The sequence below is a fragment of the Lissotriton helveticus genome, chromosome 8 (assembly GCF_964261635.1).
Source record: "Lissotriton helveticus chromosome 8, aLisHel1.1, whole genome shotgun sequence".
Classification (NCBI taxonomy): Eukaryota; Metazoa; Chordata; class Amphibia; order Caudata; family Salamandridae; genus Lissotriton; species Lissotriton helveticus.
Genome location: NC_136069.1, coordinates 1,247,324,443 through 1,247,346,718, shown reverse-complemented (window position 1 = coordinate 1,247,346,718; position 22,276 = coordinate 1,247,324,443).

Genomic DNA, 22,276 nt, shown 5'->3' with positions numbered 1-22,276 from the left:
ACACCGACCCCAAGACCACACTCAGAGGCACACTCCTACACAGGCCACCAGGACCCCGTGCACAATTCACTGAAGACATCACTGACTTTATTGCCCAACACGCCCTCTCCTCCGAGGACTACATCCTATTGGGAGACCTCAATTTTCACCTGGAAAAGAACAACAACAACAACACCACCACCACCCTTCTGGACAATCTCGCCAACCTAGGACTCAAACAACTTGTTAATACCCCCACACACCGCGCAGGACACACTCTCGACCCTATCTTCACCTCCAGCAAACATATTTCCTTCAGTCACACCACAGTTCTCCAATGGACGGACCACAGCTGCGTTCACTTTGTCTACAAAAAGACCACATCCCACAACCATCCTCAACCTACTCTGCAAAGAAATTGGAACAAAATCACCATCTTCAAAACCCCCCTGCCCACTCATCGAACCCCAACCAAGCAGCCATCAACCTCACACAATGGCTAACCGACACTGCCGACAACCTAGCACCTTTGAAAAAACGTCAAATCAAACTAGGCAGCAAAAACGCCCCCTGGTTCAACGATGATCTTAAGAAATCCAAGAAACTCTGTCGCTCCCTTGAGAAGACCTGGAAAAAAGACCCAAACACCAACACCAGGGACGCCTTCAAAAACGCCTCCCGCATACACCACCAATTGATCCGGACTGCCAAGAAAACCGCATTCAAAGACCGACTAGACAAAAACGCCCACAACAGCAAGGAACTATTCAACATCGTCAAAGAGTTTACCAACCCCATTGCCAACTCCAACGACATCACCCCCTCTCAAACCCTTTGCGACTCACTAGCTTCGTTCTTCCACGACAAAATCGCAGACATCCACAACAGCTTCAACAACCAACCCGAAGACCAACCCACCAAACCCTCTGCCGTACCTTCACCCCCCTTGAACATCCTTAATGACTGGAACCCAATCTCCACTGAGGACACCATTCGCCTGATGAACTCCATCCACTCAGGATCCCCCTCAGACCCTTGCCCTCACCACATCTTCAACAAAGCAGACTCCATCATAGCACCACACCTCCGAGACGTCATCAACTGCTCCCTCAAATCCGGCACCTTCCCAGAAAGCTGGAAACACGCCGAACTCAGCGCCCTTCTGAAAAAACCCACAGCTGACCCCACCGAACTCAAAAACTACCGCCCCATCTCGCTCCTCCCATTCCCGGCCAAAGTCATCGAGAAAGCTGTCAACAACCAGCTCGCCGCCTTCCTCGAAGCCAACAAATCCCTCGACTCTTCACAGTCCGGCTTCCGAGCCAAACACAGTACTGAGACCGCACTCATCGCAGCAACAGACGACATCCGAACTCTACTGGACAATGGAGACACAGTCGCTCTCATCCTCCTCGACCTCTCCGCAGCCTTCGACACAGTCTGTCATAACACCCTGCTACAACGACTTAAAAACATCGGAATCCAAGGAAAAGCACTGGAATGGATCACTTCTTTCCTTGCCGGAAGAACTCAGAGAGAACGCCTCCCACCATTCAAGTCAGAGGCCACTGAAGTCATCTGCGGCGTGCCACAAGGCTCTTCACTCAGCCCCACCCTCTTCAACGTATACATGAGCCCCCTCGCGACCATCGCACGCCAACACAACCTCAACATCATCTCCTACGCTGATGACACTCAACTGATCCTATCACTCACCAAAGACCCAAACATCGCCAAAACCAACCTACATGAAGGAATGAAAGAGGTAGCCGAATGGATGAAGCATAGCCGTCTGAAACTGAATTCAGACAAAACAGAAGTCCTTATCTTAGGTACCTCCCCCTCCGCCTGGAACGGCTCTTGGTGGCCAGAAGCCCTTGGAAAAGCACCCATCCCAACAGATCACGCACGGAACCTAGGCGTCATCCTGGATTCCTCACTCTCGATGACCAGACAAGTCAACGCCGTCTCCTCATCTTGCTTCAACATTCTTCGCATGCTCAAAAAAACATTTAGCTGGATCCCCACCGAAACTAGAAAAACGGTCACCCACGCACTGGTTACAAGCCGCCTTGACTATGGAAACACCCTTTACGCCGGTACCACCGCAAAACTTCAGAAAAAACTCCAACGCATCCAGAACGCATCAGCCAGACTCATATTAGACATCCCGCGTAAAGAACACATTTCTGGTCACCTGAAAAACCTCCACTGGCTCCCTGTCAATAAGAGAATAACTTTCCGCCTCCTCACCCACGCACACAAAGCTCTCTACGAACTTGGACCCGAATGCCTCAATTCACGTCTTTCCTTCTACACCCCCGCCCGCCAGCTGCGCTCTTCCAACCAAGCCCTCGCTACTGTTCCCCGCGTCAACAAAACCGCCATGGGAGGAAGATCATTCTCCTACCTAGCGGCCAAAACCTGGAACTCACTTCCCATGCACCTTCGCCTCACTCAAAACCACCTAGCATTCAGAAAGCAGCTTAAAACCTGGATATTCGAGAAGTAATTCCCCACCCCTCCTCAAGCGCCCTGAGACCCTCTGGGTATGTAGCGCGCTATATAAATTTATTGACTTGACTTGACTATCCCTGTTAGTTATTACCCAGCAGAATAAGCAACATATATGCGTGATTTACTCACCAGTCTTCATGTTTTTGCCACAAATAAACAAACAGAAAGCACATTCATGCCGCTTTTGGTTAATTTATAGCTGCTGTATTAATTCTTAGACATAACAACATCACTTAGTTAGTCGATTATAGTTGCAACATAAGCAAATTAGTTTCACACGTGTACTTGTGTGTGCATTCTATTCTATGTTGATTAATTTTCAAAACCACACGATTAATTCATGTTACTGTTATGAGAAAGTGACTTTCCGAGGGGTATACAAAATTTTGTTTTTCCACCTCGCTCCATCACAGCCTCAAACAAGCATATGTTGCAACGTCCTCATTTTAAAAAAAAATCTTTTTATTGTTTCAAAACACAAACAATCCAGAGGATGGACCATCATTAATACAAATAGTACGACATTTCGTATTGATATAAGACTCGACAGTAATCCAACAATTTAACAAGGCACATGGACCCTATTCCAAATCCAGCTCTGCAGTGTTAAGCCCCCTCAATCAACGCAATATCATATCATTGCAACGTCCTCATGATAAATGAAAACAATCCCTTTGGTCAACAGTCAAGCAGGAGTGTCTTTCTGATGATGGAATTAATTAATTGTTAATTCATTGTCAACTGTGGATGTGCCCGCCTCTAACCAGTCCGGTACCTGGCCAGCTGACAATACACTATGTCGGGTAGGCAAACCACAAAGGGGGATGTTCGGAGCATATGAATTTAGTGCTTTAGCAGATTTCTGAGCTTGCTTCCAGTAGTGGATGGCAATGGACAACAGGAAGGGAGGGTCTCGCATCATGTCGGCTCCAGGACATAGCAGTGCCTGTAACTTCCCTTGCTGTAAGTGCGCCGGGGTGTAACCTATTTCAAACAAGTTGTGGCCCGCCAACTAATACGCCAGCCACTGCAATTGTCCAACAATACAGTACATTTGATAATCAGGTGCCCCCATGCCGCCCGCCGTGCTTTGCAGCTGCATCTTGGATAGGGCTAGTCCATGTCTCCCTTGTCCCCATAACAAGGACATGAGCAATGTATTAAGTGACCTTAAAATCCCGGCCGGCAGGACCACAGGAATATTTACAAAATTGTATAAGAGTCTAGGTAGCATAGATTACGAATGGCTACGCACACTGGGAATGAAAAGTCAATGGAAATGGCGCGTGCATAGGTGGCACTGGTGGACTTGGTGAAGCACTCACCTGTGGACGCAGAGAACCCGCTGGGGGAGTTGGCTGCAGCACAGGATGACTGAATCCAGCGAGTCCTCGAAACTGTGCGCATGGGGTGGGGCCAGGGACGGACTAGTTGGGGGCTCCCTTCCACTCTCTTCACGATATTGAGCCCTGGGTTTCGGGACGTAGAGGACATGGAACACGGTGGATGCCCTAGGTGGCCACGAACTGACATTTTTGTTGAGGAGGCAGCATGCCTGAGGGGGTGGGGGGCGGTGGATATTTTGTTTTTCCCATTTATTTTAGTGAGTTGGGGGAAGGGGAGGAGGAGCGGGGCAAAGGGTGGCATTCGCATGAGGAATCCTGTTGGGATGACCACCCTGAGAGGGTGCTTGGGATATTAACATAAGGCTCGATGTGGGGAGGGGAGTTAGAATGGTGGGTGGCCGCTCCTGTTGCCCACCTGATGGGAGGCTTGACACTGGGAGGAGTAGAACGACCTTATGACAATGAGCGGGGGGATACCTACATCGGAATTTAATTGCACCGCTTGCTCCTTTATTGTGCCCTCTGGGCTGTTTTTCCTATGATGCCACCTTGAAAAACCGATAAAAATCTTTTTACAAAAAAAAAAAGAAGTCTAGGTAGCATGACCATTTTGAACACTGCTAGCCGGTCCGCCATGGACAACGGCAGGGTGTTCCAGAAGGATACTAGCGACCGGGGCGAGTTTATAGTCCGCACCACATTCCATTGAGAGTGTCGGCGGTGGACCTATACATTTGTATCCCAAGATATTTAAATGTTGTGGGTTTTATTCTGAACTGCACTGGACCAAATTGTAGGTGGGTCCCTTCGTATGTGCCAGAGAAGGAGTATGCAACTGACTTTGCGGCATTAAGGTGCAGACCAGAGATGTCTCCAAACTGCCAGAATACAGCGGCAATGACCCGCATGTCCATGCCAAGGTCCCTAAAAAATAACAGCATATTGTCCGCGTAGAGCGAGACGGAATGTATTACTGGTTGCAACGGTATGACATATGGGGCCATCACGCAGCGCAGTCGCTGTGCCATTGGCTCCAATGCCAACACAAATAACAGGAGTGACAGGGGGGCAACCCTGGCGAGTCCCCCTATAAAGACGATATGCAGGAGATATGATCATTACAGATTTGGCACGGGCCGTGGGGTCAGTATAGAGCAACTGAATCCACTTGCAATATTCGGGGGGTATACCCATGAGGCCTAAAATGCTGCACCTACCGTAAACTACCCTGAAGCCAACTGCCCCGCCCTGCGTCCTAAAACATACACCGCACTGTCCTTTACACTACCCCAACCCCTTCCGCTGCTGTGAGGCAGAAAACCCTGCCACCCATTAAACCCCCCGCCCCCAAACCCAGTCCTTAAAAGCCCCTGACCCGCTCCTCCCATCCTGAGCCCTAAAACCCTAAATGCCCCGACCACCCCTTACACCTAAAACAGACCCCCACTCCTAAAAACAACTCTTTCCCCCAAACCCGGCCCCAGACCCACTTACCTGTCCACGTCCGGAGCTTCCTGTTCCAACGCTTCTCCCTGCCCATCTGTGTGGTTACGCTTGCGGGGAAATGGCACGCATGGCTTTGCCCGCATTGTAAAGGCCATTTACCCCTTTGGATCTTCGGTCCAGGTGCCCTAACAGAATAAGACAGAAAACATTTCCCTGGAGGATGCTCATATACCACCTTCTATCCTAGGAAGTACCAGTCCTAGGGCAAACCACTGTGAGGTTTGAGCATGATGCCTGTGTGCCTCCTGATTTCCACAAGTTCACAGTGAGATCAGCAGATCACCTAACTCCTGACAGTGGGGTTCATCCTCTGCTCTGAAGAATTCCCTGAGGTCACTACCTCCAAAGGTTAACTGAGAAAATTCAGCCTTTTTCTGTACCAGCAGAACTCCAAGTGAGACCTAGCAGTTCTGCCCTCATGAAGCTCAGGCCTTCAAGTGAGTTCTCCTCCAGTTCGGCATTTTCAGAACCCCTGAATCAGAAACGTAACAATACGCAGTGGCGTAACGCAAAATGATGCCATCCCACTTCTGCAGAAAGTGATGAGGGACTAGGAGTCTCCCATATCTCTCAGATATTCATTGGCTTTGGGCTGAATGTGGGGGCCTTCAAGGTTTTTGGACCCCTTGAAGGATTGGGTGCCTCTCCCTGTGCCACAACGGGATTCTTCTCAATTACAGCAGGCAAACTGCTCAGACCCCACGTGCCCTGCCTTGGATGAGTGGGCAGGAATCCAGTAGCTATAGTGAGGGCAGCAGTCACAGTCCTGCCAGCTTGGCAGGATTATGATACCGATTGTGCTGTTAGTTAGATATTTAGGCCCATATTTATCAAGCCTTTGCTTTTCCTTGCGTCACACAAAGCAATACAAGAACAACACAGAGGCTTCGGTAATATTTACAAAGCCACGCAAGGGGAAATTTGCACTGCGTTACGCAACATTTCAATTTAGGAGGCATTTCATGAGAGGAGCATAAGCCTTCCCATGCATCCACCCATGAATTTAGGTGCATTCCCAGATTTTAATCTGGAAATGCGTCAAAATGCTATGCCTTCCCTGGTGAGGTGTAATGAGGAGAAATATATTTTTCCTCCTTATTTCCTCTTTCCACACGTGCTGCATTCAGCAGAACACCCAGAAAGAGCAATATGACTCTAAGGATTGTTTTTGTGGAGGAAGGTGTTCCTTCCTGCAGAAAAACAATCCTGCCTGTAATGCAGGAACCTTTGTCCCTGTGTTAGCGCTAGGCAGCACACAGTGCGCCAGTTCAAGGAGAGAGCAGAAAGTTCCATATCCTTGTGGGAGAGGGTGTGGCTTAACGGCTAGAGTGGTCAGCTTTGAAGCTGGGGAACCGGGTTCCAGTCTGGCTGGAGGCTCAAACATCCTGTGATCCTGGGCAAATCACTTAATCTCCCCACGCCTAAAAATGAATTTGTCCATCTGTAATGCAACTGGTGCTCATGTAAAGCCTCTGATACCTTCGGGTCGAGATTGTGCTATATGAAAACTGTAAAAAAAACATTATGGAGCAGTTCTGCTCTCTCCCTTTCACGCAATGCAGCACAGCGACTTTGCTCCCTGCCCTGTGCTGAGTGAAAGATGAGTAAGTCTGCCTCTAAGGGCCTCATTTATGACCTGCACTTTTGAGTCACCAGCACGTCACTTTTTTGACGTTCCAGTGGCGTAATGTGCCACTAGCATATTTGTGAGGCCACGTAAAGCCACGTTATGTGGCTTTTCATGACCGTATAAATGTGCTCCTTTCACTCCGAAAATTGTGTGATAGGAGCAATCCATGGATGTTGATGGGGGCATGCCAAGCAACATCCATGGCTTTTTGACACTGCCCCAGATTTACGAGAAATCTTAAGTCTGAGGCAGCAGCAAAAACGCACGCCTCCCCAGGGGAGGCGTAAGGGAGTCCCTTCAAGGATAAATATCTTTATTTCTCGTTTTTCCTCTTTCTATGAGTGCTACATTCTGCAGTACACATAGAAAGAGGAAAAAGCCTCTTGTGATTGTTTTTGTACAGGAAGGTTTCCCATCCTGCACAAAAATAATCATCCCCCAACGCATGCACCCCTGCACCATGTTGCAAAGGTGCCTGCATTGGCCCTCAGAAGCCAATTGTGCGCCGGCAAAGGGAAAAGGACACAAATCTAGCATAAGGTTCAACCTCCTGTGCTCCTGGGCAAATCATTTAGGGGCAGATTTATGTTGCCTGTCGCATCTCTGCAAATCAGCAGAGATGCGCCAGGAAAGATGCGGCACGCAAGTTTATCCTTGCGCCACCCATGATGCGCCGCATTTACAATGCGGCGCACCATGGCCCAGGAATAAACAGATGTGTGTCGCATTTAGGGCGTAAAGTGGCGCAGTGCTGAAGTTGTGTTACATGCAGCACGCAACTCCAGCACTTTTCCAACTTGCCCTATCTGTAACGTGGTGCATCAAGCCTTACGCCTGCTTCAAGCAGGCGCAGGGCTTTGACGCATCAGCGTTGGTAAAGTGACTCAGTGACATTTCACTGAGTCACTTTTCAGGGGTGTTTCTGTGACGGAACGCCCCTCCTGCGTGGAAACGCCCACATGAAACCTGACAGGTTTCATGTGGTGCAGGGCTTTACAACGTGACGCATCTCCCAGATGCATCACGTTGTAAATACCCCACAACATGGCACATGTTTTGCACCGCTGCTGGGTCACAAAAGTGACGCAACGGCGGCGTAAAAGAGGCGCAAGAGGCTTGTAAATCTGCCCCCTAATCTCCCCGTGCCTCAAACAAAAAAATAGTAATGTAATCTTGCGTAATGCAACTGGTGCTCATGTAAAGCGCTCCAATACCTTCTAGAGGAGTTCTTACTATATAAAAACTTCAAAACAAAGTGTAATTCTGCGCATAATTAGTCCGCGGTTCCCAAAGCTGCTTCTTGGTGTGTGTGTGTGTGAAGGAGGGGATCACAGCCTCTCTCTCTCTCTCACACTCACTGTAACGAGGTCACATGCAGCTAATGATCCGACTCAGCCATTCATGTGTACTCATATGAAGGATTTTTACAGCAAGAGTTCACTGTGGGGGTCATGGGAATTAACTGTACGGCATAAACTCAAGCCATGTGATAGAGGAGTAACAAATCCATGTGCCCAGCACAATGGCACACGTGTTGGCTGACTGAGCTCGGAGTGACAGGAGCACTCCTAGGGCCTATGCCGCAGGATGCATGGTGCAGTGAGTTAAACGCTCGCCGCTGACACGTTCCAGTCCAAGCAATGTTAACTCATCCGCCCATCTTTCTGCGAAGCACAAAGTGAGTACCATTACATTAAGCAATAGAAAGGACTTTTAATTGCAGTGCTTAGAAACGACTGAAGGGCACTATAAAAAAACACAAATACGATCACAGCTGATACCAAGGAGCGCATGAGGTGCTAAGTATGTTTGTTCTGATTTAGAATGTGTTACACTATCACCCCAGTATTCACACTGAACGCTGGCTGGGCTTTCTCACCACAGCAATGGTGCTGGAACAATTTTCAGAGTGGTGTGCTGCCATTAATATATCACCGAAGTCACATGATTGTGAAAATTCGAAGCGTCACACATAAAACAACGGTGCATATTTACAAGCCCCTTTCACCACCAAAACGGCACTTTTCAGGATGATTGTGGTGATAGGGGCTTTACCTTATTCCCAAGGCAGCGTTAAGCCACGTTAAGTGGCTTAACGCTGCCTTGTAAATAAGACCCCCTTTCATGCTATTCTTAGCGTGAAAGGGGAGGGCAATGGGTGTTGCGGTCGGCATTCCACCGCAACGCCCATTGATTTTGATGCTGCCCCATATTTACAAGGGCAGTGTAAATATGGGACAGCACCAAAATTAAGACCTGGGAAAACCTGGTCTTAAGCAGGAGCAACGAGGAGAAATGATTCATTTTTTGCGATTTCTATAGAAACTGCAAAAGGTCATTGATTGTTTATGCGCAGCAAAGTGACCCTTCCTGCACATAAACAATCATTAAAAATGTTTTTTTACATTTTGTAACTTTTATGTGTGCTGCATTAAGCAGCACACGTAGAAGTTACAAAAAGCCATTTAAAGATTGTTTATGTGCAGGAAGGGGGATGTTCCTGCACATAAACAATCTTCCCCTCAATGAAGACACCCTTGCACTATGGTACAAGGGCACCTGTGTTAGCGCTAGGCAGCTAAATTTAGCGCCAGTGCAGGGGGAATCGCAGGGATGCACCATATTGTTGTAAATATGGTGCAGCCCTGCGTTTCTGAAGTGGCGGAGCATGGCTTTAAGCCAAGGAGGCTAACGCCGGGTCCTGCCACTTCATAGTAAATATGCCCCGACATTTGCAAACGTGCTACATCCATTCAGCAGGAGAGTGGTAAGGGAGGGTATGTGGCCGGTTTTACAATTTGGAGCACTAGTGTGGTAACGCACTGTCATTTTCAGACAACACATTTTCTGTTGAATTGGTCACTAAATATGCATATATTTGTTGTTTTACTGATAAAAATAGTAGCACACAAATGATAATGTGTGGAAATATGATGTCAGTGGATATGTGTAAATTGTCGTTTCCATCCCAATTCCAGAATTACAAGTAAATGTGCTTCATTGTGCATTCCTAATATATTCCGAAATGTGTATAGTTCATTTACAGGTATTTACATTTTGTTGTGTGTTAGAAATAAATACATTCTACAGGCTTTCCTTTCACACTCCCTGTAACCCAGCAAGATTGTCACTTAGGCCACTTTTACAAAATCGTTTCATTTTGCAGTCAGAGAAAGAAAAGTGATCACCAGTTTCTTTGTTAAAAGAGTGAGCGCCAATTTGTCAGAAGATCTAACCCGACATTTGACCTTTGCCTTTGATCGCATAGTCAATGCAACAAGATAACCACCAAGCATAAAAGTCTTGTTTTTGCTCATTCACCTTCGCTGGAGCACCCACCACATCCCATTTCCAGCGCCTATGCTGAGCAGACGATTACCTCCTTTATAAAGACCACTTATATAGTTGCTATGTTTCAATGATGAAAGGCGTGGTATTGGTTATGTTATAGCATAAAAATTGGAGCAGCTGTCTCCTTTTCAGAGAGTTTCTTCTACCTGTTTAGTGTACTCTTGAGAGAACACTGTAATGGTATTTAATTTGTTTGTGTGCGCCTTTTCCTTTGATTTATGACACCTACTGTTTTACCTTCAGGTTACTTTCATGCAGTGCTTTAAATGGGCCGGTACTGTCCGGTACGGAGTACCGGCACTTTTTTCTTTTGAGAGGGAGTGTACCGGCACTTCTCAAGGGAAATGCAATACCTTTAATAGGAGAGTACCGGCACTTCTCACAAACAAGCAGGTACTCTGTTACAGAGTACCTGCCCTTCTATTTTTCCATTTCAAGCACTGCTTTCATGTAGTACCTGGAGGTTTAGGTTTGCTACCTGATTGTTTTGAGCGAACTCGGGTCACTTTGTTACTTTAACAGGGTAAACTTTCTGCTTCCATGTTTGCGGTCATCAAGTTGGGGTTATTCACGTTGACGAAATCAGGGTGATTTGCTCTGCTATTGATACTCAGGGAGAAGAAGCAAATTTTTCTAATTCAGGGTGTTTAATCTTCTCCCCTCAAAGGACCTTTTCAGTAGAATGTGTAAAGCATGAGGTCTAAAGGATGTCTTTAGGCAAAGGATGATTGTTTTTTGGCGCCACTTCTTAGGGCTTGATTAAAGTTCGAGGGGCAGATTTACAAGCTCCCTGCGCCTCTTTTACGCCGCCATTGTGTCACTTTTGTGACGCAGCGGTGGCGCAAAAGATGCGCCATATTGCGAGGTATTTACAACGTGACGCATCTCCCACATGCGTCACGTTGTAAAGCCCTGCGCCAGAAGGAGGCGTTCCATCCCAGGGGGGGGGGCATTCCGGCGCAAAACCGCCTCCCAAAAGTGGCTGAGTGAAATCTACAAGATTTCATTCAGTCACTTTTTGGCCCATGCTGCGTCAAAACACTGCGCCTGCTTGAAGCAGGCGTAAGGATTGACGCAGCATTGTGGATATAGGACCCCCCAGAGCATTGCTGGAGCTGCGTCGCGCTTGCGACGCGACTCCAGCAATGCGCCGCTTTTATGGCACAGATGCGTGACGCATCTGTGCCGTTTTTTGCTCCATGGTGCGCCACATTGTAAATGCGGTACAAAAGGGGGTGGTGATGGACGGAGCACCTGAACCAATCAAACACTCACACCCCGTCAAAAGATCTGGGTTTGATCCATCACCGTTCTTTAGCCCACTCTGCCACCCCAGTTCAGACATGGCTATATGCAAATCAGTCTGACCCTGTGCCTTATGGGAACAGTCCAGCCCGAACTGCCAAGCCATGCCTTCCCTGGACCGGAAACAAGCTTCCGAGGAGCGGTTTCTGGCATTCCAGCCGTCTTCAGCCCGGCTTGCTTGAATCCAGTGGCAAAGTGAGCAAGGGACTCACGTCTGAGCATACCCTGCCACACTTATGGCGGCCAAAGCGGTACAAAAGGGGGTGGTGATGGACGGAGCACCTGAACCAATCAAACACTCACACCCCGTCAAAAGATCTGGGTTTGATCCATCACCGTTCTTTAGCCCACTCTGCCACCCCAGTTCAGACATGGTTATATGCAAATCAGTCTGACCCTGTGCCTTATGGGAACAGTCCAGCCCGAACTGCCAAGCCATGCCTTCCCTGGACCGGAAACAAGCTTCCGAGGAGCGGTTTCTGGCATTCCAGCCGTCTTCAGCCCGGCTTGCTTGAATCCAGCGGCAAAGTGAGCAAGGGACTCACGTCTGAGCATACCCTGCCACACTTATGGCGGCCAAAGCGGTACAAAAGGGGGTGGTGATGGACGGAGCACCTGAACCAATCAAACACTCACACCCCGTCAAAAGATCTGGGTTTGATCCATCACCGTTCTTTAGCCCACTCTGCCACCCCAGTTCAGACATGGCTATATGCAAATCAGTCTGACCCTGTGCCTTATGGGAACAGTCCAGCCCGAACTGCCAAGCCATGCCTTCCCTGGACCGGAAACAAGCTTCTGAGGACCGGTTTCTGGCATTCCAGCTGTCTTCAGCCCGGCTTGCTTGAATCCAGTGGCAAAGTGAGCAAGGGACTCACGTCTGAGCATACCCTGCCACACTTATGGCGGCCAAAGCGGTACAAAAGGGGGTGGTGATGGACGGAGCACCTGAACCAATCAAACACTCACACCCGTCAAAAGATCTGGGTTTGATCCATCACCGTTCTTTAGCCCACTCTGCCACCCCAGTTCAGACATGGCTATATGCAAATCAGTCTGACCCTGTGCCTTATGGGAACAGTCCAGCCCGAACTGCCAAGCCATGCCTTCCCTGGACCGGAAACAAGCTTCCGAGGAGCGGTTTCTGGCATTCCAGCCGTCTTCAGCCCGGCTTGCTTGAATCCAGTGGCAAAGTGAGCAAGGGACTCACGTCTGAGCATACCCTGCCACACTTATGGCGGCCAAAGCAGTACAAAAGGGGGTGGTGATGGACGGAGCACCTGAACCAATCAAACACTCACACCCCGTCAAAAGATCTGGGTTTGATCCATCACCGTTCTTTAGCCCACTCTGCCACCCCAGTTCAGACATGGCTATATGCAAATCAGTCTGACCCTGTGCCTTATGGGAACAGTCCAGCCCGAACTGCCAAGCCATGCCTTCCCTGGACCGGAAACAAGCTTCTGAGGACCAGTTTCTGGCATTCCAGCTGTCTTCAGCCCGGCTTGCTTGAATCCAGTGGCAAAGTGAGCAAGGGACTCACGTCTGAGCATACCCTGCCACACTTATGGCGGCCAAAGCGGTACAAAAGGGGGTGGTGATGGACGGAGCACCTGAACCAATCAAACACTCACACCCCGTCAAAAGATCTGGGTTTGATCCATCACCGTTCTTTAGCCCACTCTGCCACCCCAGTTCAGACATGGCTATATGCAAATCAGTCTGACCCTGTGCCTTATGGGAACAGTCCAGCCCGAACTGCCAAGCCATGCCTTCCCTGGACCGGAAACAAGCTTCCGAGGACCGGTTTCTGGCATTCCAGGCGTCTTCAGCCCGGCTTGCTTGAATCCAGTGGCAAAGTGAGCAAGGGACTCACGTCTGAGCATACCCTGCCACACTTATGGCGGCCAAAGCGGTACAAAAGGGGGTGGTGATGGACAGAGCACCTGAACCAATCAAACACTCACACCCCGTCAAAAGATCTGGGTTTGATCCATCACCGTTCTTTAGCCCACTCTGCCACCCCAGTTCAGACATGGCTATATGCAAATCAGTCTGACCCTGTGCCTTATGGGAGCAGTCCAGCCCGAACTGCCAAGCCATGCCTTCCCTGGACCGGAAACAAGCTTCCGAGGACCCGTTTCTGGCATTCCAGCCGTCTTCAGCCCGGCTTGCTTGAATCCAGTGGCAAAGTGAGCAAGGGACTCACGTCTGAGCATACCCTGCCACACTTATGGCAGCCAAAGCGGTACAAAAGGGGGTGGTGATGGACGGAGCACCTGAACCAATCAAACACTCACACCCCGTCAAAAGATCTGGGTTTGATCCATCACCGTTCTTTAGCCCACTCTGCCACCCCAGTTCAGACATGGCTATATGCAAATCAGTCTGACCCTGTGCCTTATGGGAACAGTCCAGCCCGAACTGCCAAGCCATGCCTTCCCTGGACCGGAAACAAGCTTCCGAGGACCGGTTTCTGGCATTCCAGCCGTCTTCAGCCTGGCTTGCTTGAATCCAGTGGCAAAGTGAGCAAGGGACTCACGTCTGAGCATACCCTGACACACTTATGGCGGCCAAAGCGGTACAAAAGGTGGTGAATGTATGACATTGTTCTACATTCTGTCCATCAACTGTGTTTTTTGCAATTTTCACCCCGAGTGGGCTGGGTATGCTCAGACGTGAGTCCCAGGCTCTCCACACCACTGGAGTCAAGCTATCCAGGCTGATGAAGGCTGATAGCCAGAAACCGGTCCTTGGATGCTTGATTCCGGTCTGGGAAAGACATGGCTTGGTAGTTCGGACTGGACTTTTCCCATGAGGCACAGGGTCAGAGCTGATTTGCAAATAGCCAGTGTCTAACCCAGGGTGGTGTGGAGTGCAAAAAAACGATGGATTTAGGCCCAGATCCTTGTACTGGGGTGAATGTATGACATTGTTCTACATTCTGTCCATCAACTGTGTTTTTTGCATTGTAAATGCGGCGCATCCAGGGTGGCGGAGCTGCAGCGCACAATAACTGGCACATCCCTGCTGATATGCAGGGATACGCCAGTTATTGTAGATCTGCCCCCAGATGTCTTGGTCATTACCTCATGAACCTGCTGTTGCCTTTAGTCAGGGACACTGGAACGGTGTGGCAGAGTACGAAAAGGAAAATGATGCAGTTTAAGATGGCACACTTGGTCTTCCCCTGTTGCATAATTGCAGTGGCCCTCGTGAACGTGAACTTTACATAGTGTTTGTAATGTGGTTGCACATCATTGCAACTGCATTCCTTGTAATATTTTATTCGGTTTGTGTGATTTGAATTGTTTGGTTTACTATTTTATGATGGATCTAGCACCAACCTTCACTCCACCTCCTGTGGGATAGGCATTGATTGCTCGAGCAAGCCAACCCGGAGAGGGAAGGAGGCGGGAAGCAAACTTTTCATCTCAGACAGAGGGGCTGATTTACAAGGCCCTTGCGCCACTTTTGCGTCATTTTTAACATGGGAAAAGTGACGCAAAAGTGGTGCAAGGGCTTGTAAATCGGCCCTTATAGTACACAGTGCCCTGGCCGGAGGAAACACCCATAGTCTCACCACTGACACTTCTAGGTGGCCCATGCTATAGCAAAAGTGGGGAGAAAAAGCCTGAAGGAAAACTCTGAAAAAGAAAGTGTGAAAGAAAGGCCGCTTTAAACGAAAAAAAAAAAAGCTGAAGGCACACGCGGGGTTTCAAGGTTCTGTACCACAGGTCGAACAAACTAGAACTGAGTTCAAACTGTTTCTGATTTGTCTGAGCAAAGGAGGGCCGCACTGAGGCAGCAAACTAAACCTAAACAAGCATTTGCAATGCAATAGGTCTCGCATTATTTAAGTTTGAGCTATTGGCATTGCTAAATAATGCAACACCAATAGCTCAAACTTTAATAATGCGAGACCTATTGCATTGCAAATGCCTGTTTCTTAAGGAGGAAGGATTTAATTACGTTTAAGCCAACTAGAGTTCACATATGAACAAGATGAGCATCGACCAATGAGAATATTGCCTGATGGTCTCAGTTTGACCATGAACATAATGCAAGCCCCTGTCTTAGGCTGCAGCAGTGACTCCTGGGTAAACCATTTGTACATATAGGAGTAGATTCATCACTCAAAGAACACGTGCAAATGTATTGAGCTCACTGGGCCAGGTGATGGGGTGTGTAGCAGTGCACATTATACTGAGATCTATAGGGGAGGATGTGTGTTCGCAAATGGACAGTGGGGCAAAGTACCCTGAAGTCCGGTGCGAAGGGTGTGTGCATACACTACAGTACTGCAGAGTACAGTGTGGCCTGGAGTGGATGCGATATGAGCATATATGTGCAGGAGTGCAGAATACACAGATTAGGACTGACTGATATATGTGCATACATGTCCAGTGGTGGAGAGTACAAAGGACTAGAGTGGATGATGTATGTGCATACATATGCAGCACTACAGAGTACACTGATTACTGTAGAGGCTGCTACATATGCATAACGGCATACATGTGTAGTACTGCAGAGTACACAGAGGCCTGGAGTGGATGGTATATCTGCATACATGTTCAGTACTGTAGAGTACCTTGAGGCGTGGAGTGGGTAACATATGTCCATATATGTGCAGAAGTGCAGAGTACACTAGGCCTGGAGTAGAGGGTATATGCGTACATGTGCAGTGAAGGTGTGTTATGGAGGGTGTATGCATGTGATGGAGCGAAATTTAGAAATATATTTATTTCAGCTTGCAAAGTTAAACTTCCATAAGGAATAATAATATTAATTATGTGTGCAGTGAAAAACACTAATCAACCTAGATTAAACTTACAGATCATTACACGACTGTCAGTGTCAGGCAGGGTGACCATCTCTAAAATGGTGGTCCTACCTCGACTCCTTTATTATTTTACAAACATGCCGTTTCTAATTCCTGCGTCAATGTTTACTACACTGAACACGCTACTGACGGAACTGGTGTGGGGTGCTGGGAGGAGACGGATTAGTTTGGCCAAATTGCAGCTTCCTACAGCGGCAGGCGGTATGGGTGTGCCGGACATGCGGGCGTACAACTTTGCCTGCCAACTACAATGGCTAGCCTATTGGGTGGCGGGAAGGAATCTGCATGAAATCAACGTCTCGGTAACAGACTGGAGCAGGGGGATGTACACACTTTATTGTCACCAGGAGCTGAAATCCCCCGACAGGCGCCTCCACTGCTTCGTCTTGCGATCCTATTCTGGGGACAGGCAGTGAGATAAACTTCCCGAACGACCTCCTACGCCCCCACGATACCGCTACTGGGACTGCCGGTGGGTCCAGGGCCACTCTCGAGTCCGCAGTTGACGGAGTGGCATGAGGCAGGCGTAACACGGGCAGGGGATTTCTTTCATGAAGGTAGGGTCATGTTATTTGAGGATTTCCGCAACACACACCACACATCGGGAGGGTTGTTTCTACTGCATGCTGGGGTACGCCACTATATCACACGGGTGTGGGCGACGAACGGACTGGAGCCCCCCACAAACCCCCTAATCACCATGCAATATTTAATGGGTTCCGGCAGTCACCTGACCAGATGGCTAACACATGGTATACGGGAGGGTAGAGCAATCCCGTTACACTCGATACGGGAAAAATGGGAACGTGATATGGGGAGACCTATCAGAGACACGGAATGGGTCAGAATAATTGCATTCCCGAAAAAGGTGTCACGAAATCCGAAATTCAAATTTATACAGCTTATGATACTACATAGAGCATACCTGACGCCGCGCCGCATACATGCAATGTTCCCCACTGCACCAGACACGTGCCCCCGTTGTGGTGCGGCAGACGCAAACCTGATCCATATGCTCTGGGAATGCCCAAAACTGGGATACTACTGGACGGCTGTTCATAATGACCTGGTCAGACTGGTTCCTTCCAAACCATACGCTGCACTGGAATACACGTTGCTAGGGCTGGGACCTGTAGAGAGGAGGAAAAGTGTAGGCACTCGCTTTATTGATCTGGCTTTGTTACTAGCGAAACGCACCCTAACAATGAAATGGAAATCGCCAAGGCCACCTGACCCGGAACTGTGGAGGGCGGAAGTGGTAAGGTGGGGTAAGGCTGAAGGGATGACGCTACAAAGAGAGGAGCGTAGGGGACTCAAAAAGAACCCTATCTACCTAGACTGGAATACTTTACTTGGGTCCTTCGAGGCAGGGGGAAGTGATGCATCTGACACCTCTACAGAAGTGGGTTGATAGTGCTTTGGTAGTGACTTGCCATTATACAGCCTATTGTAAATGTAACTGGGTGCACAGACCGCGCCAGACTTGCCCCACAGGAAATTTAGGTATGTTCCCAGTAGGCATGCGCAAGACGCGCTACAGGTAATATGTTCGCATGTGGTGGACTGCGTAACACAATGGAAGATATTTACCCTACGAGTGCCGGGGTGGGAGGGACAGGGTGGAGGGAGTTAGACCAGGGTTGTTTTGATCATAAAATGAAAATGTCTAATATAGCGAAGGTACGGTAATTCAATATTAATGTGATATGTAATTGATGCCAGTGTATTTGCTGCACCGTGTCATCCTACTAGCATACTGTCAATAAAAAAGATTTTTAAAAAAAACAGATCATTACACGCGGGAAACTAATATGTGTGCTCATATATGTGCATTATGTGCAAAGTGCTTGCATGTGAGAAATAATAAACTAATCTGTCTATTGTGCTGTCAGAATTAAATGCGGCTGTTATTATTAATGGCATGTGCTTATTTCTGTGTGCTCATGTTTTGTCTTTTTGTTTTAAACGTTGCACAAATCTGTTTGTTGCTTTATTTGCTTCTGCTAGGTAACTTAGACTAATGGGTTAATAATTAGCTAAGGTGGGTGGGTAACAGAATGATTTCTAATTCTTGCATTAATTATTCTTTTGTGTTTGTTTATATACTAGTTACTGAGAAAGAGGCTTGATGCCTAGCACGTCTTTATTATGCAGTTGGCAAAATCCTGCTCAGAGGAAGCAAGAGCCCAGTGTGGAAAGTTTCTGCTGTGTTTTAAAAAGAAGAAAATACAAACTTAATTGAATAAAAGAACTATTCGTACTCTTGGTCAGCTTGACCAAGGTCAGGAACCGGCAGAGAGATTGTCAAGCTAAGGAAGTCACGGACAAACATTTTCAGTTGTTGCAAATTGAAGGAAGCTACGTCACACGAGAATAAGGGACAATAGACTCTAAGAGAGAGTCGGAACTGGGCTTCGAAAATGTGATGACTTAATGTGTCCTGTCGTTTGACAGCCAAACAGCGTTTTGGACAAATGAGAAAAGTATTCTTTTTACTTAGATTAGTTAGTTAGAAAAGGTATATAAACTGACCTCTTTGGAGGGAGGGCGCCTCTCGCTTTCCAAATCCAGATGGGTGTGACGTGCTGACGGACTTCTTTGGAACACGTAAGAATTAATAGGGCTATAAGACTTTACAATTTAAATTTAGGTGAAGTGAGTTTTAGACGGGGAAATAGGGTTTAGGTGATGGAAAAACTGTTTATTCTTCTTTAAACATGCTATTTGATTCTGCTTGAAAACTGTCTAACTAATTTGCAATTCCTCAAACTATGCTGCTTGAATAAAAAAGATTTTAATAAAAATGCACTTTTCTTTGAATAAATAGTTAATAAATAATTTTTTTGAAATTACAAGCTGGCCTTGTTATTCAAAGAGTTTAGTTACCATCAGCAGATCCTATCGCCTTTGTGGCTTAAATAAATGAAAAATTATTAAACAATGGTAAAGTCAGTATACCACAGTTGTATATAAATGTATATATGAATTGTAAATAAGGTTTTATTAATTAAGTCACATGATTCAGTTGCTCAAAATATGTCTATATATTAGTATATGGGCCTTGTAAGTGATTTATGATTAATGGTGAGTATAGTAGAGTTGGGTAGTGTTACAATGACATATTTTCTATAGGGGCGCTGGATCAATTTTTGTGGTAGCAGAGGATGGTTGTTATGGTAACTGACATGCTACATAGTAATTGCATAGGATCGATGTTTAACATATGTTACGTTTGTTCATATGTTATATGTTGTTGTAAGGATTTTTCCAGCAGTGTGAAAATTCCTAGCTTGCCGCGGCATTTGAGTGGTGTAACAAGAAGTGAAGTTACACAGTGCATTTGTTCTGTTTCAATATAGTGGTATTATTATCACTAGTGTTGTGGGCGTACAACACAAGTTTAGGGATTTTAGGTGTGCTAGGTAAATTGTATAGTGAGGATTGTCTATGAAATTGTAGCTTTCGAGTATAGGGACTAAGAGCCTGCTTTAAAACTCACTGTGAAGAGAGTAATAGAATTTATCCAAACTTGAGTGAAGGGTAAGTTAGCGTCGTCTATTCTTACTAGCAAATGAGGATTTCTATGGTTGGTTAAAGTCCTGCCAAGATTTCATGTATTTGTGGTTAGGGAAATTTTCCGTTGGAAAGTGCTTGAATGATTTTGTAATTCTGTTCGAGTTAAACTTTGAATTGCTACTTTATGTGCATTCAGAGAGAAACGAGTTCGTTATTACCTGTTAGAAGGGTAGAGTAGTCTTACTTTATCAACAATTGAATATTCTGTGAGAATAGCGTTGTCTATTCCACTCAAAAAGAATACTTGAATGATTGCAAAAAAACCTGTCACTTTATTTTAGCGAAACAGACAAATGGCTTGTTCTTTCTGTTGTTATTAATTGAAATTCATTGAAAAAGTGTTCTTAAAATGGCGCTGTGAAAAGTTTTTGTGAAGGAGGGGTGAGCACAAGGAGTGAGACACGAGAAGCTGCAGCGGCTGTGTACGTCACAGGTCGGCGCTGTGATTGGCTAACATATGTCACAGCTAGCGCACTGATTGGTTCACGTGATTTCGACGAACTGTTAGCTGATTGGTTCTTCTGAAAAGCAGAAATTCTATTGGTTGAGCAGGGTGGTGACGTAGCTTAACCTGATTGTTGGTGTGTTTCGCGCACGGATTGGTTGGTTTAACAGAACAACCAGGAAACAATTACAAACATTCTAAATTAAACGAATTTGATTAAAACATGAGTTATTATTACTGAAAAGAGGAAAAGAAGCTTACATTGCTTCAGAAATTAAATGTACTTTCACCTGATAAGAAAATTATGACTCGAGGTGGAAAGTTACTTCATAAGTATAAAACACCCGCAGCCTATATGGAAGGTGAATATGGTTATCATACTTGCCTTTGGTTTGATGTATGGATGGATTATACCAAAAATTACGGTGTTTTAGCTTGGCCGGGAAATGGCTCATTTAATATGAGAATTTTGAAAAACTTGGGAGAAAAAATGATGGCTCTTGTGCCGAGACCTAGACCTACACAATTCGAAGCTTTAGTTGAATGGGAGGATGAGATGTTTGAATTATAACGAGAAAACTGTGGTATAAAACGACCCCCAAAATCATCAAACTTTAAAAGAGAAACTCATGAGGATAGGATGCGACGATGGAGACAGGCAGACATGTGTGATGGTCTTTACCCAGTGAGAGAAATGATTACTGAAATTCCTGGTCAGAAGAATACTCAAAAGAAAAATAATATTGAAGAAAGTGATTTAGAAGATCCAGTTTTAGAAGAAATTTATATGAATAATTCTGAATCTTTTAAAACTCCTAAAAGGTTAGAGACGAGAAATAATTCTAGTGTATTTGGTGAAAGTCGAATTTTTCCTGAAACTCCAGTTTCAAGAAATGAGATTCCTTCCAGAAGTTTAATAGGTGCTAGCAGAGATGAGGAAGTTCAAAATACTTCAGAATATTTACGATCACAAGAAGAATTAATTTGACAGTTAACTAAAGGCATGGAAGCAGTAACAGTTCCAGTAACTATTGGTCCTGTTCAGCCTGTTTTTGATCAAGGAGAAATTAAACAGCCAGGTTTAACAATTCCATTAAATGCAGAAATTTAAAAAGTGGCTGAAAAATTTTACTCAGAATTATCTGAAATACATCGAGAGAAAACAAAGATGCCTGATTTAACTTTTAATCCAGGTTCATCATGCAAAACACCAATGGGTGCAGAATCAGATATTGAATCTCCAGAAAAAAGTGTTGAAAAATCAGATTCATCCTCAAAGCTTGATGTTGCGAGATTAAAAGCAGATTTGGAGGAATTAATTATTGGCACAATTGGTCCTGACAGTTTGAAGCATTATCAAGATGATGAATTGCTATTCATTTGCAAAAGTGTACAGTGGAAAACAAAAAACAAATATGATCAATTAGAAGAATTGGCTGCAGAATTAGAGATTGATTTGAGCAGGCAGAAGAATTTGGATAAACATTACAGATTGGATTTCACTGAAAAAGACATTGATAATTTCAATGCAATGGGAAGAATTATGCATATAAAAGATTTGATTGTGTACATTAAAAAATTGGGTGACTTGAGCAAATGGAGAGTGAAGTGGACCAAAAGAAAAGAGGAAGAAAAAAGAGAAAGGATGGCTAATCAGTACCCAATGAGAGAAATTGCAGGTGGTGGTTAAGTTCATGTTCCCTGGTCTAGACAAAGACATTTGTTGTTCACAAATGATTTTCCTCGGCTGAGAGAGAAGCCCGTAGAATGGTATCGAC